Here is a 15,624-nt window from a genome sequence, read left to right on the forward strand (position 1 = left end):
ACAGGTTTCTTTTTTAAAGACGTTTACATTTGTACTGTATTTTTAACGGGATTATTCTGGCAACCACAGCTGCCAGTTTTTTTCCGTAAAAACAACAGATTTCTTTTTTTAAAGATGTTTACATTTGTACTGTATTTTTAACAAAAAAAAATAATATATATATATATATATATATATATATATATATATATATATATATATATATATATATAACAGTCTATCTACATTGCTTCAAATTACTTCTAAATGAAAAGTCAGGCTGTAACAAACCACTCGTCAGACATTATACAATTCACAATAATGCAAATTTATTGTTGAAAAAATAATGAGAAAGAGATCATTAAAGTGTGTGTGTGTGTGTGTGTGTGTGTGGTTGCACTTGTGTTTGTGAGAGAGAGGAATTATGAGTGAGGTGTGGTAGTGAGTGAGTGAATAAATGTGAACCTTGTTAATAGCGAGCCACGAAAAATGGTGATATAGGTGTTCATCGGCTCCATCACTTTGAAGGAACACCTAGGGGAATAGAGAAGAGAAACAAACACAATAATCTCCATTAGTTTCATTAGTAAAGTCAGTCAATAATCAAAGATAACAGTAGCACTAGCACACATACCTTTTTAAATAGCTCGCCATTCATGGAGAGCTTGTGAATCATGGTAAAGGCTTGATTAAGATGCAACTGCATTGCTTCTAGAAGAACATCTAGATAAACATGGGTGTTCACAGCCACTTGAAGGAACAACTAATGGAATAGAGAAGAGACAGAAACACATATTCTCCATTAGTTTCATTAGTAAAGTCAGTCAATAATCAAGGACAACAGTAGCATTAGCACACGTACATTGAACACGTGGGAATTATGTACAGTGCATCCTGAAAGTATTCACACCCCTCTCAATGTTTCAGCATTTGTTGCATTGCATCTCCTTCAGTCAAATAAGTTCATTTTTTTCTCCTTGATCTAGACTCAGTGATCCATAATGACAGCAAGAGTGTTATTGAGTGTTATAACATAGGGTGTGAATACTTATGCCCATGTGGATATTTCAGTTTAACGATTTGCAAAAACTTCTACAATTCTGTATTTTGCTGTCATTATGGGGCACGGATCCTAGATCAGGGAGAAAAAAAATTAACTTATTTGACTGAAGGAGATGACTGCAATGCAACAAATGCTGAAACATTGAGAGGGGTGTGAATACTCTCTGGATGCACTGAAAATAATTCCCACGTGTTCATTCATAGTTTTGATGCCTTCAACAATAATCTACAATGGAAATAGACATGGTAATAAAGGAAACATTGATTGAGAAGGTGTGTCCAAACTTTTGGCCTGTACTGTACCTTTTCAAACAGCTCGCCATTCATGGTTGAAAAGGTCATGAATCAAGTTACAGAAGCTTAGATTAAGATGCAACTGCATTGCTTCCAGAAGAACATCTAGAGAAACATGGGTGTTCACTATCGCGGCCACTTGAAGGAACAACTAATGGAATAGAGAAGAGACAGAAACACATATTCTCCATTAGTTTCATTAGTAAAGTCAGTCAATAATCAAAGATAACAGTAGCACTAGCACACATACCTTTTTAAATAGCTCGCCATTCATGGAGAGCTTGTGAATCATGGTAAAGGCTTGATTAAGATGCAACTGCATTGCTTCTAGAAGAACATCTAGAGAAACATGGGTGTTCATGGTCACCTGAAGGAACAACTAATGGAATAGAGAAGAGACAGAAACACATATTCTCCATTAGTTTCATTAGTAAAGTCAGTCAATAATCAAGGACAGCAGTAGCATTAGCACTAGCACACATACCTTTTTAAATAGCTCACCATTCATGGTCTGAGAGGTCCTGAATCAAAGTAAGGACTCTTGGATTCACATGGAGCCGTTTTGTTTTTGTTTGTTCCACTTTTGTCCCCTTCTCCGGATTAATAGAGAAGAAACATCTAGGTTAACAGAAGAGAGAAGAAACACATACTACTATAAATGATACAACCATCTCAACTAGTCAAATCAGTACAAAGGAAAAGACAAAAAAGGTGAGAATACGGGTTACAGTTTTCCATTAATTAAAGTTTAACTGGTAGGCGGGGAGCTAAGGGGCCAACCGTGAACCCCCCACATAATCCAACTTTAAAAAAAATATATAGATTTTTTTAAAGGTCCCATCATGCTTAACATGAATTAAAATGTTTACATTGAAAATTTTGCACTACATGTTTCAGGTAGTCAGTGTATTTCCAAACATTGCAAATTGCATTACACCTTCCCCTAGCTCATGGAGAGTCATGTTTCTGTAATGTGTTTCCATTGCATTTTCAATGTATGGAAATACATTGACTACCTGAAACATGTAGTGCAACCCAAAATGTTCAGTGTTAACATTCTGATTTATGCTCAGCATGGTCAGACTTTTAAAAGAAAGTTGGTTCCTTTGAATTATGGGAGAGTGAACCTTAAGGCCTATAGACATTAGACACTACACTCTGTCTATTGACATATCAATGTCTTTTTTTTCCCTCTTGATGACAGACACCTTTGGTATAATGTATAGATTCCTAAGTTAAAGGACAACTTCGGTCAATTTCAACAAGAGCTCTATTGCTCATGCTACTTGAGACTTGCCAGGACTGAAGACGTGAGAAATTTTGGTCTAAATCCTATAGGTTTCCTTGAACAGAGAATTAGCACTGACAGCTAATCCATGGGGGCATAACTTTAAATTGTGAATTTAACACTCCAAATGTCAACGCCAAAGCTATACAACACCAGCTGACACAGTACAACACAACACTGTAATGTGTATGACTAGAAATGCTTAAAAAGTAGTTAAAAACAGTGTGTTTGTGCAAGCAGCCATATACAAAATTTAAACAAATGATATGATAAAACAGTGTAAAGTTCTGCCCCCATGGGTTAGCTATCAGAGCTAATTCTCTGTTCAAATAAACCTATACAAGTTGGACCAAAATGTTTTGCGTCTTCAGTACTGGCAAGTCTCGAGTAGCTTCAGCAATAGAGCTCTTGTTGAAATGGACCGAAGTTGTCCTTTGAGCAGAACATGTCATTTTGCCCATGAAATGAAATCGTTTTTGCTAAAAAAATACTCAGGCAATTAGTTTGACAACGTGTCAACATTATTTCATACATGTTATTTGATTCATCGTATTTCAGTTAGCAATGCTACAGAGCTGGTATCTTGACTAAGATGGTGGTGGCGATGGGGTAAAGGAACTTGGTTATCATGCCAGTAGCCACAGAAGTCAGGGGTTGAAGCTAGCCCCTAGCAAGGCACTTAACCCCATGTTGCTCTAGGGGAGAATGGCCCCGTAGGTATTTGTATGCACGTTGCTTTGGATAAAAGCCTGAGCCAAATGACTAAATAAATAGAACAAAACAATTGTACAAATTTACTTTTAAAGTAAATGTGCTTTGACAACCTGCCACATGACACTTTACAGATCTTCCCTCCACTAAATGTTTTTTTAAGTGTACAAGAAGTTCCTGCACAGTCTGAAATCGGTCTGAACACAGTGACATGGCGCAAATAAAACTTGATATAATGGCTGTGTTAGCATTAGCAAACGGCGCTGGGACATTGTGCTTTCGATAGAAGTGACACTTAAATGATGCATATGTACAAAATGTCTGCCTGCAGTCAGTACTCTCACACTTGAACACGCAGCGTGGTTCGTTTCTATGAACCCTACAATGCAACACATAACCCTTTAACGTGTGCAATGTTCTCCCGCAAAAATGACAATGAATCATGGCGTGGGGAGCTAGAAACAGGCAAAATAGCTATTAGCTGCTAGCAGCCAGTATCAATGTGAAGTTGTCAGTCTTCCGCCTATCAGCCAGTGAAATCAATAAAAACGCGCCGTTTTGTTTCACAAAATTGTCTTTTGACTTAACCTGATGCTCGAACCAGAGACATTACTTACTCAAACTTGGTGTCTGTTAAGGGCCACTGCCAGAGAGCCGAACACACACGTGTACCAACCTAGCTAGTAACCACTGTGTGGTGGGACGTTGACGCTGAAGCAGCGCAACTACAGCCTGTGAATGGGCGGAGCTAACATTTGAACCAAAATAATTTTATATTCTCCTGCAAAGAACAAAGTTTTTGTAAAATAAACTATTCTACATAGCAGGAATAAACAGAAAATAAAATTGTTTACTTACCAATAGTTGGTTCCATGAAAAATTCCAATATATGTAGAGCAGCAGCACCAGATGGCCATGGTTTGATTCTTCTTCTTCTTCTTTATGAATTTTTCTGACGGTTGGCACGCAACGAAACGGTGCATTACCGCCACCAACTGGTTTGGAGTGTGGATCACCATGGTTTGATTCTGCTGCGTTTTCCATTCAAATATCATCATGGATAGGCATCCCGTGTTAACTAGACCTACATAAAGCTCCCCTTTCCTAATTTATTCTAAAAAAAGTTATTGTCTTTTAAACACATTAACAGTTTTATTTGGTTTAGAGTTTTACGAAATGGTAAACGAAATTAGGTTAGGGATCAGACGAAGCGCAGCCCAAAGACCCCTTATGATGAGTACCATTAATGGACTCAGTGCTCCCTGCCTGTGGGATTCCAGAGGCAGCTGATGGGTATCGGCAGTCCAAGCGACATGCGGCTCGGGCGGTTGCCGAGGCAAAAACTCGTTTTATGAAATGTGCCAAAGAGCCTAGGCTACTGACTTTTTTTAACAGGGCAATGATGTAATTTTAACTGTATGACTTTTTTTTTTGGCATTACAGTTTATTTGTGTTTAAATTACATTAATTTGCAAATTATACAAAAAATTCTGATCTATTCAACATATTCTTACTGTAAAATGAACAGTTGTATTTGGTTAGGAGTTTTACAGTTTATCATTGTAAATTACACAATGCTTCATTGTTTTTGCATCTACAGTTTTTTTATGTCATGATTTTACAGGAATTCACTGTTAATTCTACGGATATTATTTACAGTGTACTTTGGGAAGATCAGAAAGTGGTTTGGAAAGGAATAGTTGCTCAAGGAGGAGGAACAACCAAGATCTTTGGCTCTGAAAAACGTGGGGAAAGAAAAAAAAAAGTGTTCAAAAGACTTTTGAGAAAGTTAGTCTTTGGCTTGCACCCTAACCTGTACGGTTGATTGTAGGCAACTTGTGATTGTCTGGCAGCTCCTTAAACACTCCGAGATGGATTACATAATTGCATCCAGTCTGCAAAACTCTGCCCAGACAATACCCCCAGGTAGAAGATCTGCAACTCAGGCAAACACCTCAAGCATGCTCTCAAAACCATTTCAGTAAATTTGAGGAGTTTGCTAAACTCTATTAAGACTTTAACCGAAACTTTGGTTAAAGGAGACTAAGACAAAGCTTTTCAGGTACAAACAGTTCAAGTGGGTTTGTTGTGACTGAAATGATAAATTTTTGGAAAAGTAATACAACATTTGCAGACGACATGACATTTATCAGCCTTTCAGCAATTCAGGAGTAAGCAGAGAAATGTATTTGCTAGATAAAGATTTTAAAGAGGAACCATTTTAATTTTCTTAAATAAAGATACTTGCCATTTACTGTGCCATTTGCCTGAAAAAATCTCCCAAATCCACCCTGGTTCGTTTCTTGTGACTCTCAGCCATGTTCAAAGTATACAGTGAGAGCAGCAGAGCTACAATGAACGGCTAATCGCTAAGCTAACCGCTGACCTAGCCGCTAAGCTAACTGGATACATAAACACTAGAAGTGCGCATGCGCAGCCAGCAAGTGGAAACTAGAAAGGAAAGAGCATGGACACTGGTGTTATGTGAGCACATCCGAATGATTGGCATGAAGGACAACCAGTAGATAAGGTGATAACCCGAAACTTGAGGGACAGAGGTGGGTGAGTATGGGTGAGAGCAGGAACAAAGCTCAGAAAAATCCATGGCATCCGGACTGAACGGTAAAGATTGGTTACAGTTTTACAGAGAACTATTTTTTAACCTCTATTTTGTGAATACATAATGCATTAACTACTTTCAGGATGGAACGAAGATTTTACCCAGTATAACAGAAGGTGTTTCTGGACAGGATTACAAACTATAGCTTTAAGTCCTGAAAACCCTTTTAGTGTTTATTTTCCTCACACTAACTGTAATGTTTTGCAAACATTAAGAATCACCACTGAAGTAAAAATAATGCTTCACCACTCTAGAAAGTTGAGCAGAGGACTTAAGGGTAAGTTTCAAATTTAACTTTTTTATTTGAATGGGTTGTGTTTTATCAGTGTGTCTTTGAAAATACATGCATTTTGATTTATGTCAGTATATTAAGTACTACTATCACAAGAGGCCACTAGACATGTTAAACAGCTGCTCACAAAAGAGTAAATAAGACTTTACCCAGAATATTTCACAAAGTACTATATTTTTTACCAAAAGTAACCCAATAAAACAAAGCAGGAAAATAACACTTTATATTACAGTTAGCAGAAAATAAAAGCTTCAAAGCAGGCATGTAAGCTGCTCAAAATGTCTTTGCTGTAAGATTAATTGTGTGCGAGGGAGTAAATTAGAGCATGTGTGCCTGTTAAGTCTAGTGACTAATTATGAGCCTTCAGGTTTAAAATAGTGATGCAGTAGTGTTCTGCAGCAATTTAGTAATCAGGTTCTACTAAATTAGATCCACAGATGTGACATTAGTGAAGATCAAAAAGAATGAAAGGTTTTTAGCCCACTTTAATTAGTTGCTTAATTCACATTGTTTTTTTTTTCTTCAAACTGTTGTTCAATATGCCAGTAGATTTTCTTTTTCTTTTACATGTTTTTAATTTTATCACAATTGTTTAGCATTTATTTGCATTCTGTAAGCATAATCTGCAAACAGGTAGTTACATATTTAATATATGTGAAAATTATTTTAACAAACATTAATCTGTTAAAGTAAACCAAATTTTTGTGGTTTGTTTAATGAGTACAAATGGGTTTGGAACTACAGTGACAATGAGGTTTATGAATAAAACAGTGCACAACAACTGAACTGTGAAACTAGTAATCATAGTCAGGTTATCTAAGAATGAGGCAGTGGCTCTGAACTGCTTCCTCGGGGTTGGGGTCATTCTCTTCCTCAGAGAAAATAAGGAGTTGAAGCATCTTGGTGTCTTGTTCACCAGTGATGATAGGATGCAGTGCGAGACCAACAGACAGATTTGGCTTTCAAATGCATAATACTTCTGTCATTGTTGTTCAAAAAACAAGTAAAAAAGGAAAGTGCTGGATTTATTTGTCCATCTATGTTCCAACCCTCACCCATGGTTATGGTATATGGATTATGATCCCATATACCAAAATCCTAGTTCCAAGTGGCTAAAATTACCTTCCTAAGTAGGATGGCCAGGCACAGCTTAAAACACAGGCAAGACAAGTTTATTTATAAAGCACTTTTCAGTGATAAAACAATTCAAAGTGCTGTATATGAACAAAAAACAAACTTTTAGACTTTAGATTTAGACAACTTTATTGTCATTTTGTATGTACAGAGTGCATACAGAATGAAATTTTGTTGCATGCAGCTTTCGACAGTGTAATGGGATTGCAGGTGAATTAAGACATTACAATATAAAGTGCAGCATTGATCAGATGTAACAATGAAGAAGAAAAACAGTGTGCAAGAAGAGTGTGCAGAAGAATGTTCAGTTTATGTGCAAAAATAATGGTGCAAAAAGGCATTTGTATGGAAAAGTATGATGCAGTGCAAATAATATGTGCGAAAATGCAGTAAACGTTGGGTTGTGTACTATTTAAATGGATAATAAAATTTTGGCAACGTTGGTAATGCCAAATAAGGATTCAAATCTGATGCAGAGTCCAGTTTACAGTTCAACAGATCCGCAGTTTGATGGCAACAGGGAAAAAGCTGTTGCAGAACCTAGTGGACCTGCAACGGATGCTGCGGAACCTCTTTCCAGAGGGAAGCAGGAAGAGCAGTTCATGGTGGGGGTGTGAGGGGTCTCTGATGATGTTACGGGCTTGTGACACGCAGCGCTGGGATGAAATGTTCTTAATGGAGGGACGAGGAGCCCCGATGATCCTCTCTGCTGTCCTCACCACTCACCTTGCGTTCTTCCAGTCGGAGGCGCTGCAGCCTCCACACCACACAGAGAGACAGCTGGTCAGAATGCTCTCTATGGTGCTTCTGTAGAAGGTCGTGAGGATGGGCGGGGGCAGGTAGGTTCTCCTCATCCTTCGCAGGAAGTACAAGTTCTTCTGTGCGCTCTTGACCAGTGACGTGGTGTTCACAGACCAGGTGAGGTTGTCTGTGATGTGCACCCCCAGGAATTTGGTGCTGCTGACCACTTCCACAGCTGAGCTGTTGATGAGCAGTGGAGCGTGGCGAGGCCGGTTCTTCCTGAAGTCGACGAATTCTCCACATTCAGGATCATGCTGTTGTCTCTGCACCAGCCCACCAGCTGCTCAACCTCCTCTCTGTAGACCTCCTCTCGGCCGTTGTCATCTCTGATCAGGCGTCTGCAAACTTCACGATGTGATTGGTGGTGAACCTGGGGACACAGTCGTGTCACTTTGGCTCATAAGAGTGAACAGCAGGGGGATCAGGACGCAGCCCTGAGGGGAGCCTGTGGTGAGGGTAATGACATCAGAGGTGTTCTGTCTGACCCGGTCTAACTGAGGTCTGTTGGTGAGGAAGTCTAGCAGCCAGTTGCGAAGGGGTGTGCTGAAGCCCAGATGTTCCAATTTTCATACCAGATGTTGTGGGATGATGGTGTTGAACGCTGAGCTGAAGTCCAGGAACAGCATCCGCACATGGGTGTTCTTCTCCTCCAGGTGTGCCAGGCTCAGGTGAAGAGCGGAGGAGATGGCGTCCTCAGTGGAGTGGTTCCGCCGGCAGGCAAACTGGAATGGGTTGAATGTTGGGGGGAGTCTGGAGACGATGTGTTCTTTTACTAGCCTTTCAAAGCCCTTCATCATGATTGGACTCAGTGCAACAGGCCGGTAGACGTTAAAACAGGTGACTTTAGGTTTCTTTGGCACCAGAATGATGGAGTCGGACTTGAAGCATGCTGGCACTGTGGCTTGGTCCAGCGAGATGTTAAAACAGAGGACAGAAAGCACTACAGAAACAGGAAAAAGATTGCAGAGGCATATATGAGACAAGTTGGACTACAAACTTCAACACAAACAGTAAAAGGCAATTCTAAACAGATAGGTTTTTAACCTTGATTTAAAGGAACTCAGGATTTCAGCATTTTTGCAGTCCTCTGGGAGTTTGTTCCAGATAAGTGGAGCATAGACACTAAATGCTGCTTCTCCGTGTTTGGTTCTGGGTGTGCAGAGCAGGCTGGAGCCAGAAGACCTTGGTGGTCTGTAGGGTTCATACACTGATAACAAGTCTGTGATGTATTTAGGTGCTAAGCCATTCAGTGATTTATAGACTAATAGAAGTATTTTCAAGTATATTCTCTGAGATACAGGGAGCCAATCTAAGGACTTTGATTGGCTTGGGGGGATATGCTCTTCTTTTTTAGTCTTAGTGAGGACGCAGACGGTAGTGTTCTGGATCAGCTGAAGTTTTTTGATCAACTTTTTTGGGAGACCAGTGAAGACATTAGTCCTTTAATCCTGGAAGTTAAAGGACTAATGTTTCAGCAGGATCTAGGTGAGGAGCTTTGTCATTCAACAGGAGGTTGAAGTAAGTGAGGAGCTCTACTTTCTGCTTTACTGTACCTCCAACATAAAAACAAGTCTGTTAAGGGGGTTAGGGGTATCTGGACAGGATTCAGTACAGGCACCTCCCTTTTTAAGGATGTCACAATTGCTGGAGACCCAGGGAAGGCACATACCTTTTTGGAGGTACTAGCTACCGCTGCTGACCATGGAATGTATTGGGATCCTCCTGTATTAGGCTTGTTATATACTGCATGAGGACAAAGAGTTTGTGTCTCATAGATGGGTGGGAAGAACACGAGAACAGTTAGTTTCGGCACTGTCGATTCATACTCAGTGAGACACTCTCCTGCAGATTTCAGCTCCACTATACACACGTCACTGAAGATTGCATGGGGAAGAGGGACACAGAGAGCCATGTGGCAGAGAGCTACACATAATAGCTTTTGGTGTCCACTGACACTATTTGGAAAGACTCTGACATTGGGGGCTTGCAGTGCTACGGTGGTGGGACTACCCAGCTAAGATAATAAAGGAAAATGCTGCAAGTGAGAGGAATTTGCATGTTTGACCACTTAACCACCAAAGTCGAACTGAACTAGGACAGCAGTTTGACAGATGCGTGATGCATCTCCGTTTCTCCAACCTAAACATACCCATCTAAATTCTGTCCAATCATAGTACAGTAGTCGGACAGCCTGTGAGAAAAACGTTCTGCTCCGATGTGTCGAGATAAAGCAGGGAGACCCTCCAAGACAGGGCTAAGAGACCAAAATGACATAATTTGCTGTGCTAGCGAGACAAATTGTCTCAGTCAGCGGCCTTTAGTTTGAGAGTATCACTAGAGAGAGGAGTTCTGGATTTTCCCACTGGATCTCTTGCTGTTGAAATCTCATAAAAGTGGAAAACAATGGCTGGAGTAATGAAAGGTTTGAGACCTCAACTTAAGGTAAGGCAGTATTCTCAACATGGCTGCTTTGTTGTTCACTAACTGAAAAATTGCTCTATAGGTAGATGAGAACTGTGTTGTTCCCCTGATTTTCTTTATCCCTAATCCTTTGGAAGAAGAAGATAAATACAACCATGCATCTGTTTGTACTTAATAAACCTTCTGCCTTATGAATCAGAGGGTTAAAAATATAGATTCTTCACATGAAGTTAGTCAAACACTCAACCAACAATACATCTTTGCGCCATGCACTCTAACTAGGGTTCAGAAAAGTGTGTGATCAGTACGAGAAGCACTGTCCTGGCAGTTTTCACCACTAGTTCTTCTACTTGATCAGCAAGACTTAAAGACAAAAAGGCAATTGTGTGTGATCAGATTTCCCAAACTAGGCTTCGAATCTTGAGCTCGAGACACACCTTTTACTTCAATGCTCTTGGGGAAGCGACCAGTCTTGCTATGGGAACCTCTTGTTCTCTGTTCTCAATTGCCAAGGAATCTTCAATAGTAACATCAAGCCGTGGTGACATGAGACAGAACACTGTGAGAAGGGGAGCAGAGGAGTAGGTCGGCTCACTGGGGGAAAGGTAGAAAATTTGTGATTCTACTTCAAGTTCCCAATTAAAGTCAAAACTGCAGTGAGTGTAGCCAAAAGGAGGATGACAATGAGGATAATGACAGAGGTGATGGAGGTGATGTTGGCATGGGTGAAACGATGTGCGTGCTTCACACTTTTTGAAGGAATATGAGTGGGAAGTGAGCTCAGCAGATGAGAGTAGGTGAGGAGAATGAGTAATGAAATAATAAAATGGGGCTTTGACTTCAGAGTGTTACAGTAGAAAAAGAGAAGTCAAATGCATATGTTATTTTTGTTTTTTTCACTTTGGCTTTTGCCTCAATAGACTTTTGCCTTTTAGAAGATTTTCATCTCTAACTCACACCTGTCATTGACAATGACATTTGACTCCATTTTGATTTTAGTGAGAACATGCAAGGTGTTTTGAATATATTTTTCTGCAACATGTTCTGTTGCCCGTGGTATCATCATCTCTGATTCCAAAGACACATTGATCCTTAACCCTTCCGTTTTGTTGAGGATCAAATTGTATAAAAACCTAATAGTTGAAAGCATATTTTCTGCATGAAACCACTTCTACTTAGCGTAATAATTATAATCAACATATTAAATGAATGGTTTGTTTACATACTTGCAAATCAAGAGATCTCAGACAGGAAACAAACTGGCTGCTATTAAGACTGTGTGGGACAAGTAAGTCGATCAACTTCCACTGTTCTATAACCAAGGCACAAATGTCTGTTTTCTGTTATATTTAAAAATTATTTTACAGATTTTTGTTTTGTTTGTGACAATATTGCATAATTAAACATTCCCCGTTTCAAATTGACCCACAAACACCATCGCAGTTCTTCAGAAATGAACACAAAAGGAAGGTTAAGATGAATAGCAGTGGAAGTAACATTTATGTAAATTAGTACAATAATCTTGCTTGCAATTTTTTTTGGAACCCTGACTTCAACGGTTTTCCTCACACAGCTTCTTTTCAGAAGACTTAATATCTTAATTTTGACATTGCATCATAGGATATTTTTCATCATTGTCATCATGCAAACCTGGTTTACAAACATAACAGAGAGGTCAATGAATAAACTTGGTCTGTTCCTTCTATTTTTGTCCCTCCCTGGACACTTCACTCTACCTTTTAAATTTGAGAGACTTGAATTTATTTATACTTGTGGTATCTCCTTTCCTTCTTAGGTTTTATACTTGGAAGTAGTCCCACAACTAATGATTATCTCATCTTTGCTGATTGTGTAATACAATTGTTTGTACAATTATTCATATGGTGTCACTGGTTGTTTTAAAGTGGTAGTTTGTGCCTGAGAGACTAATGGTGTTAAACTCAGATGGCTGTCCTGCAGTTTGACTGCTGGATTTTCAGTCTATCTTTAAGTGAAAATTGAGAGATATCCTAGTTTATGCTAAAACTCTCTCTCTCTCTCTCTCTCTCTCTCTCTCTCTCTCTCTCTCTCTCTCTCTCTCTCTCTCTCTCTCTCTCTCTCTCTCTCTCTCTCTCTCTCTCTCTCTCTCTCTCTCTCTCTCTCTCTCTCTCTCCCTCTCATGATAATTATTTTATAGCACCTTTAACAAATATACATAAATTCTAGGAAATCTCTTTTGGTGTGCAGTGTTGTATTCAAATAATTTTTCAAGCACAAAACTACCTGAGGCCTATTTCATAAAAGGCAAATTTGGAAATCCAGGATAACCGCTAAAACCAGGCTTGACATAGTGTGATCAACCCGTCTTAGCTTTATCTGTTCCAAAAAAGCCCAGTCCAGAATCAGGGAACGTGACAGTGTCAAGCCAGGTGTAGGTAATACAGCTAAATGTGTGTCCCCAGCTGTCTAAAAAAGACAATGAGTTTGATCACAGATTCACTGATGCTACAATTGATGAGTTGTGCATGCCAATATTGAAACCAAACAAGCAACATCTTTTGAAGGAGCCTTATGAGGAACTGAAGTACATCAGACTCAAGAAAGGAAACACTGCTGCTATTGTAAAGGAAAACACATTAGTTTGGAGCTATTTATATTGCAAAAAAAGTTAAACCAGTGTGACTGCTCACTGAACAGATAAGGCACCAGGATTAACTAAGCCTGGCTTTTGGCCTGGTCAGGAGCAGGCTAGCTGCACAGAATAAATCAGCATTGTAATTTATGTGTTACTGCTTTTGTGAAACCGAATCCAGTCCTAATTCAGCCAAGATATCAGGAAAATCCCGGTTAAATCTTCTATCTTGGTTTTGTGAAATGTGCCTCTGTATAAAGGTTAACCAGTTTTGCCACAATCCCTTACAAAGGTAATACATTATTATTTTTTTGTTTATTTACATTTATGTAGATGTTGCCATGTTAAAATGATAAACATCAATGTATTTTGTTTAGAATTATGTGATAGATCAATGCAAACCCAAATCCTAGTCCCCAAGGATCATGACACTGTAGTTTAATCTTAATATCTATAAATATATTCTCAGCAGAAATATATTTGCTAGAAAACAGAAAACAAGTGAGCCAGGGATGAAGTTGTGGAGAAGTTTAAAGCATGATTAGGTTACAAAACAACAGCACTGTTCAGTAGGTGGGCATTATTCTGGACAATAAACTAACTTTTGAAGCTAACACTGATGCCATCTGTAATAAGGCCAACCACAGGTTATTGGATCCTGACAAGGTTGCGTAAATATAACCATATCACACCCATATTTCACTCACTTCACTGGCTTCCTGTTCCATCTGGGATCGACTACAAAATTGCTCTACTAACCCATCAGTGCATCCATGGAAATGCCCCGCCCTACCTCAAAGACCTCACACCACAAACCTCCTCATGTAACCTACGCTCAGGAAACAAAGCCACCTTACAACTCCGAGGACTAAGCTCCATACTATGGGTGATCAGGCCATCTGCTCAGCCGCTCCTCACCTCTGGAAATCTCTCCCAGACCCCCTGAGGTTTCCTCAAACACCAGTCTATTTTAAGAAAGGTCGAAAAACATATCTTTTAAAAAAAGCATTTTCTAAAATGAATTGTTGTGCTTTGGCTTTTAAACCTGTTTTTGATCTTGTTGTACTCTTTAGCAACCTTGGTATTGATTTTAACAATGAAAAGGGCTTTACAAATAAAATGTATTATTATCATTATTATCATCATCATTGTTATTATTATAATTATTATTATAAGTGTAACGCCAGTTTGGGACGTGACAGACTGCATTTCCCATGATGCAATGTGGTCAAAATGGCCACCAACTCCCATCATGCAACACGGCCCAAAATGGCCGCCACCCCTAACGATGGATGACAGATAACGTTGCTATGATGATAAAGTATATAACGCAGCCGCACGCTGCATTCTGCCTTCTTACTTGGCGCCCCGCCAGACTGGGAAGACACACACAGCTGTTTCATCCCGTGGGATTCAACCCCACACGCCACATGCTCGATAGCTCTTCGCTGGACCGAAGATTGTCGGAGCAAAACCATCCCTGTGTTGAACAGGAGGTTGACTTTAAAAAGTACTTTTGAATCCCCTTTGATCAAAGACTGAGGAGCCACCTTATCTCCCAGTGATCGTAAAAGGGACCACGCTTTCGTTTTGGCCAAACAGAGCACCAGAAGAGCCCAGAGACTTCGGGGACCCCATTTTCCTTGCTGCATGACGGACCTGTGCTTGCCGAAGCACTCCAAGACGCCCGCGGATTTGGAGCTGGGACACCCCTGAAACAACACAAGTAACGGGTGATGTTATTTAAATGTGCCTGGGCAGATGTAGGATTTTAGTTTAATGCTTGTTTACTCCAAGACGGAGTTGTTTTAACTGCTGAGTATTTTTTCTTGTATGTGCATGCATTTTGTAAGTGATTTTGCCTGTGTTGATTTGTGGTTCTTATAAGTGGCACTGCCGAGAGCTGATTTTTCCATCTTTTTCCCCGTTTCTATCTTTCCTGTCCTCTTATCAGTTAAATCTCTTTGTGAACCTCAGACCCCCCCCCCCCTTTGATTTCTCATTCAGGTCGCCTCTTAATCTAGATGCCACCCCACATCAGCGTAAGCGTCATTAAGACCTCCCCCTTTACGTATCACGCAAGGTGATGCGTAAGGGTCACGTGTCGTCATAGTCGGCATCTTGGGAGGGTGCAGGAAGCTAAGCTGTAGCTAGCTTGTTGGAAAACTTTGAAGCGTCCATTTGGATTCTCAAAGCTGTTTGTCTCTCAATGCTGTTGCATCAGTGCTGACGTCTTGAATGTGATGTTTAAACAACTGAGTGAACTAAGATTTGCTACCTCTTATTTTAATCAATTTTTGACCTTTATTTTTACATATATTTTGCATGTTTAATTTAGTAGTGAATAGAGTTTTCACGGTTGTTGAATCAGAGACTTACTGTAACAGGGAATTGCTTTTGGTTCAATAGAT

At 39.7% G+C, this 15,624-nt stretch overlaps 1 long non-coding RNA gene across 4 annotated transcripts; it reads right to left on the bottom strand.

Annotated features, from left to right (window-relative positions):
- Positions 1-286: 286 nt before the first annotated feature.
- On the bottom strand, positions 287-4,431 carry LOC118561575. Of its 4 annotated transcripts, none has more exons than XR_004930144.1 (6): positions 3,952-4,431; positions 1,820-1,953; positions 1,586-1,714; positions 1,345-1,486; positions 614-742; positions 287-513 (listed from the first exon to the last, which is right to left on the bottom strand). It is a non-coding gene; the product is annotated as an uncharacterized LOC118561575 (long non-coding RNA). The 4 variants fall into 4 exon arrangements; XR_004930143.1 differs by having other exon boundaries at positions 4,193-4,292; XR_004930142.1 differs by lacking the exon at positions 3,952-4,431 and having other exon boundaries at positions 1,820-3,843.
- Positions 4,432-15,624: the final 11,193 nt, after the last annotated feature.

This window comes from Fundulus heteroclitus, unplaced genomic scaffold (assembly GCF_011125445.2).
Source record: "Fundulus heteroclitus isolate FHET01 unplaced genomic scaffold, MU-UCD_Fhet_4.1 scaffold_67, whole genome shotgun sequence".
NCBI lineage: Eukaryota > Metazoa > Chordata > Actinopteri > Cyprinodontiformes > Fundulidae > Fundulus > Fundulus heteroclitus.